Here is a 7,305-nt window from a genome sequence, read left to right on the forward strand (position 1 = left end):
ATAGTATCTCCTACCCTTGGATTACTCTTGTTTTGATTCATGTGATCATTGTCTTTATGGTAGGCAAACTCATAATTTGCATAAGAAGTTTGGCTTTACATGTGTGGGTGAGTCTTTGGCCCTTGTGCGTTTGCATGTTTGTGGCCCCATGCCCTATGAGTCCCTAGGTTGTAGGAAGCATTTTGTTGCGTTTATAGATGATTTTTAGCAAAAGGTTTGGGCTTATTCCATTGAGCAAAAATTAGGTGTTTTACTTACATTTCAACACTTTCTCACCATGGTTAAGTAGTCTAGGTATAGAATGAAATGTGTATGGTCTAACGAGTAGTTGTGTGATGAGAGGGATATTAAGCATCAGTTGATTGTCCCATACAACCCACCCCAAAATGGTATTGCAAAGCACATGAACATGACTATTTAGGAAAGAGTCATAGTATGCTTAGTTGGGTAGGCTTAACACGTTACTTTTGGGATGAGGCAATTAATATTGTCGTGCATCTCATTAATAGATTCCCATACGCTACTCTTAGTGAAAGAGTTAGAGAGAAGGTATGGTCTAGGAAACCTCCCTTGCACACACAGTTGTGAGTCTTTGGATGTGACCCTCTTTGCTATATTCCCAAAGGCAATCGCAATAAGTTGGATCTAAAGTCTATCAAATGCATCTTCTTGGACATGGGGTTGTAGGTGAGATGGGCTATCGTCGTTGGGATAAGATGCATATCCTCATGATGTTATCTTTCAAGAGGATAAGATGCATATGAGACTAGAGTAAATAATTGAGGTATGCAGGGTGATCTTTCGAGAGGTGCCTCATGTTACCATATAGCCAGTCCCAATGAGATAGTCTAGTATAGTTATTGATGATGTAGTGGCCCATGATCCACTCAGTGTAAGATCATGTTGTTAGACAATAGAGAGTACATGTTGTGCATGCTCCATAGCCATCTTTGAGGCACTCTGCTAGAGCTTTACATCTTCCTAATCACTACGATCCCTCTATGGATTATGTCATGGTGACAGACTCTACTTAGCCACTTATGAGGAGGCTATGCACATAGGTTATTCTTAATCTTGGAAGAGGGCTATGTAGTTTAAGTTTGATTCATTGTAGAAAAACTATACATGGGACTTAGTTTTCTTGCTTGATGGAAAATGTGCATTGCCATGCAAGTGGATATACAAGTTGAAGAGTAGCTCTGGTCACCCTAAGCAAGCATATATGGCTAGATTGGTTGGAGAGGATTCTAAGCGGGAGCATGGTGTTGACTTCGATAAAGTCTTTTCTTTGGTAGTCTAGATGACTACCCTATGATTGGTCTTGGCCTCGGTTATTGGCCTTAGTTACTTAGTTGGATTTGGATCTTCATTAGATAGATGTTAAGATGGCTTTCTTATATGGGGACTTACATGATGAGATTTATATATAGCCGCCTAAGGGCTTTGCGAAGAAAGGCAAGAAACACCTAGTGTGCAAATTGAAGAAGATTCTAGATTGGCTTAAGTAGTGGTACCATAAGTTTGATGCTTTCATGCATTAGTAGGAGTATTCTTATAGTGAGATGGATTCGTGTTTATACACGAAGAGGGCATGTAATGGTAGCCTTATTATATTTGTGCTTTATATTGATGATGTACTTATGGTTGGTTGGCAATGCTCATGCTAAGCTGAATGCTTTAAAGACTCAGCTCAAGAAGATCTTTGAGATAAAGGATATGGGACATGTCTCACACATACTTGGAATGTGCATTACGCAGTGCAATCGCTCTAAGGGACTTCTCTACTTGTCCTAGGAGTATATATACCAAGTACTTGAGCGATTTCATATACAAGATGGTAAGCCTATTGGCTATACTTCACCTTCTTATGTGAATGTTAGGCAGGCCGATTGTCTATAGTCAGATGTTGAGCGGACTGAGACGGCCAAGGTTATGTATGCATTTGCAGTGGACAATTTGATGTATGCCATGATAGCCACTCTCTTGACATAGCATTTGCAGTGGGAGTTGTGACAGGTTACATAGCTACACCTGGCAAGTTACATTAGGATACCGTGAAGGGTATCATGAGATATCTAAAAGGCACAATAGATATATGCATTTACCATGGTAGCCAAGATATAGGAGTCATGGTTTGCACTACCTCAGATTATGCAATACATAAGACAATAGAAAGTCCATCTATGGGTATGTCTTTATCTATGCCACAGGGGTTCTCTCTTATATGTCTAGGGTGTAAAAATGCACTTCCTTGTCTACTACAGAGAGGCCGAGTGCACTATAGCCACCATTGAGGCTTACAAAGAGGCCCTATGGTTAGGCCATTTGGTTGTTGACCTTGTATGACTATGACTCCTATACTAAATTCAAATTCGATGAGTACCATTTGATTGGCCAGTAATTTGGTCTTCCATGTGAAGAAAAAGAACATTGAGATGCACTATCACTTTATCAATGAGGTGGTAGAGGATAGTTCATTAAGCTTATTAAGATTCCTATGGATATGAATCCTATAGATATGCTCACTAAAAGGCTCATAGTGGAATAATATGCCTTCCTTAGGAGGTTAATGGGCATAGGATGAGATGTCATCTTCCTCATCTTGTTATACTCAATGTACATAATGTACTTTTCTTTTTTCTTTTACTCCTCACTAAGACACATTTTCCTTTAAGTGGGGCGTTGTTGGGGGTTAAAGGCTACTTGTGGCTAGCCACCTACATTTATTGTATACAGACCTGCACACCTATACACTATAGGTGGTGTGTGTCCATTACTATCACTTTATTATTTATGCTTTTAGTGACAAATAGAATATGGGAAGGCATGTCATACATGTGACTATTGGAGTTCCCACAATAATATGTGCTCTCTTGATTGAACCTCCATAGCTCGTGCTTCTACTCATGCTTCCACTATCCACTCACCTTTCACATTGTGCTCAAAATGGAAAGAATACTATCTGTGGTCTTATTTTCGGCTCTCCATTTTCATTATTATCCATACTAGGGTCAATTGTGAACATGTAACATGAGCATTTAATATCCAAATTAGAGTCCTATCGAGTATTCACCTAGTGAGGGTGAATTTCTTTCAAAGTTTAAGGCTCCTGTGTCTCAACAAGGGCTAGAGATGGTTCAAATATCTTTTCTTGAACAAATGGCCTACCAAAGTTCTATTCATTTAAGATTGCTTGATCCATTACAATATCAAAGGGTCCTTCAATATAGGAAAGTTGTATCCATTGTGTGTTCCATATCATTTAACATTTCTTAATCCATCATAATATCAAAGGATGCTTCAATGCAACAAAGTCATATCCTAAATATTATTCATATAGCTTGACATCCACTTACTGAGATCCATGACAAAATAGTTAGTGTACCTTTGAACTAGTTACTCTATGTCATTGCTTCAGAGATCCAATATCTCCTTAAAATAAGGGTAAGCCAAGCCATTGGAAGTAGATATCATGAAATTGTTATCCTAGATACAATTAATTTTAATCTTCTACGACAAAAGGGTGAAACACCAATGTCTTATTGAAGGTTATGTTGGATAAGACAATGTTTGTATGCTTTTCCCAAAATTTAATCAATTGGCTCGAGTAGCATCCCCAATTTGGTTGAGAATTGGGCAATTCCCATTGTTTCTTGAGGGGTTGTGGGATATCCATATTTAATATAGAGCAAAGAATCCTAGCCTTGTACTTTCCAATTAGATGTGATTGGATAGAATGCACCCTCAATTGCACATATTATATGCTCTTTACATCACAAGTAATCCTAAGGATCAACTAGTGGATGTAAGAAATATGCTACCCCTTAGATTCATTGAACAGTGTGAGATAAAGAATGGTTTGAGCATGATTCATAGCCCTCTTTCTAATTTAGCTAAGAGGTGAGGTGGTGCGATGGAATGATAATCAACCAATGATGGTTTTCATACTACTTAAGCACCCAATTGTACTTATTTTTTTAATTGCACTATAAACCTCCCTAGCCTTCTTCTTATCAAGGTATATGCCTATGTAAGGCAAAATTCACCCTTATATACCATCAAGTTTGCACGTAGCATTGTCCTCACGAGGTTAGACTGATACTTAGAATTTAGTGCCTCTAAACTTGCTCACCTTGAGTTTTGAATGAATCCCTTTTCTTCTTCACCTAACCTGATCTAGAAATTTTCACAACTATCCTCCCTAGAATTTGGGTTTTCATGTTATCAAAGTTTGAAGTGCATAATGCCCTTCTCCTTACCATGCAACATTAATCCTTCCCCACTATTATCTTTGAGCTACTAAAAATTGCTCGTTAACAAAGCCCTTGCATTTTCCCTTGACTACATCAATGGGCAGAAGTGTCCATGACACATTTTCCCATGAGAGCATAAATGGCCCCAAATGTCTATGGTGTAATACATGTTTAGGTATTTCCCCAAATGGATTTACCTCTCCAGGTCCCAACAATTTTAGAAGATGCACCTCCCTTATCGACAAAAACCATCTCATAATCATCCTTTTCATGATGGCCATATTTATATCAATCTCTTCCCCTCATAATTCAACATTGAGAACTTCATTCCCTCATAGATTCATGTTGCCTACTATATACGTGAAGGATGCCTCCTTTGGCACACTTAAGACAAACATATTTCATAAAAGTAAAAATAAAGGACCCAATAAACCATTTTATCCACCGTTTCCTTTCCACTACAATTCCCCTTCTAGACACCTATAAAGCCTTTTACACTTCATTCAAACTTCCCCTTCTATATGCGCTGCACATTTTCTACATTACCCTCCCTTCTCATCCAAGGACTTGACTTTGTCTCATGACACATTGTAGAACTACATTTTTTCATTTTGATCACATCTTCTCATAGTTCAAGTTTCCCTTGGTTTGTGCACAACTTGCACTTCCCTCTATCAAAATGACACCCTTTATGTGCAAACAACCCTTAGATGTACCCCTTATTGGTTGGGAACACCCCATACATTTTCAACTTCCTCTTCTCAAATCCTCCAACCAAATTAAAAAAAAGAAGCATTCAACAAATGTCTCTAATTTGAGAAAAATACATGAAAGTCAATACATTCTTTATTTGCTAACTTGCCTCTTTCGATTTATGTCTTCTCTTTTTGTTCCCCCTCTCCACTTTTCATTTTAAAAACCTCAAAAAGGAGAGGAGCAAGTTCACATTTGGGAAACCACAATATATCACAACATTTTTTGAGTCCAAAAATAAAGCAAAACAAATTTCCTTCAAAACATCCCCATACATTAGATATCCTTAAGTGGTCTTATAAAACAAAGGAACATACAAGATTTACATATGCACATACCCCAAACCGAACTAACAATTAATAAGGACAAAAAACACATCGAGTATAAAAAAAAGAATGCAAAAACCCAAAACACTACAAGCTCCTTATCTCACCCCCCAAAAAAACAACTATTGCATGTCTTCTTTTTCTCTATGTCTTTGAAAGTTAGATTAGACAAGGTTTGTTCAAAGGTCCAAAAGGATGGAGTGTGGTTACATGAAGATATGAAGAGTCAAAAGTCGAAATATGCCCTCTTCTTATCAAATTATGTACCCAATTGAGGAGTTGTGGATACTCATGCCCTCATAAGCATTAAATTAAGCATACACACAAGACTGAGGAAAAGGGAAGCGCTCCTTAATCTTAAGTCACTATTCACTCAACTTGAATCTATGCTGATGAAGATTTCCATATTGCACACCATTTTGCAAGCATTGATGGACAATCTACAATCATTCTAATGTATTCTAGTGGCATGAATCATTATTAATGGACATTCACTAATAATGAAAACATATGATTTTTATGTTTTGATGATGGATAAATAACTAAAATCTGTTATCGATAAGGCAATGTGCCCCTAGCATTAATGAGCCTACTTAGGAGGCCTATATAATTTTTTAAAGCTCATATTAATATGGTTTAGCTATATTATTGCCAAATTAACATGGTTTGTTAAGCTAGAACCTCTGAGATTGAGAGACAAGGCAAGAGCCAAATCAATACCCTACCACCTTGGTTTGGCAATATTATTACATATAGAGGCTTTGTCTTCAATGTGAAGTAATAGCCCATAAATTGTTATTGAACAATTTCGACAACTTCAACATCCAATGTTCTAAATGATTGGAATGAACAACTTGTCCTTTTCATGAAATGCATTCAATTTTTGCAATTGGTAATAGCAAACCTATAATAAGTTCACATTTGATGTGAGCATATAATGTACAAAAAGTAATAAACATCAATGGGTTCACCATCTTTTGTTTCTTCAAATTTAAAGCTCCCTTATACATTGTCCAATAGTCCATCATCATCCTAATCTCTAGGTTAATCGTGTAACTTGATGCATATAAAGGCATACAAACAAAGACTTAGATAGACGTGCACAATGAGTGTGATCCAGATTTCACCTCTTAAACATGTGATTATTAAATCTTTTAGAGAAAGTAAAAACCCAAAGGTGATTTGATTTTCCAGAGTGTTGATCCACAAATATGTAATGCCCCTTTATCACATTTCATTGACTTTAAAGCTTCAATATTGGTTGTCCAATCATCCTTCACTCATTGTCCTAATCTACGTGTTTGCTATGTTGTTTGATGTTTAAAAATTAATATGAATTAACAAAAACTTGGATAGCTATGTAATATCTTGATTTTATAAATTTGTGCATCAATTGAATCTCCTATAGAATCATTGAAAAACACCAACATGATTCTATTCAATAAACCTGATATATCAATATGGAACTTACTCTTTGGGTGCACTTAATTTTTGCAATATGATTGTGCACCCACATAAAGAAATCCTTTATATAGCATATAACACATGGATACACTAACAAATCCATGTCGAGCCATGTTCACTTTAAGGAAATCACATTTATCTAGGAATCTCTTGGATAACCATTTCCAAATCAAAAATGCTTATGGGAGAAACAAGTACCCCACACACAGAGAGAGATATTGTACTTCCATATTTGATTTAAGTTAAAGACTTCAATATCATCTACTTTTGTTGTACTATATTATACTCCAACACTATTTTGGCAATCAACCTATTCAAAGCACACCACCAAACTATATTATACTAGAGCACTATTTTTTTGGCAATCAACCTATTCAAAGTACACCACTAAACTTACTTATGAATCTTTGACAGCTTGGAACCAATGTCACATGACTCAATGGTGATGTGTCTCCACAAGAGGATGATTGCAAGAATGATTTGGCCAGTAGAATGTAACGTTCCCTCAA

The sequence above is a fragment of the Lygodium microphyllum genome, chromosome 18, assembly GCF_053477565.2.
Source record: "Lygodium microphyllum isolate KBCC chromosome 18, Lygodium_microphyllum_v1.1.10, whole genome shotgun sequence".
NCBI lineage: Eukaryota > Viridiplantae > Streptophyta > Polypodiopsida > Schizaeales > Lygodiaceae > Lygodium > Lygodium microphyllum.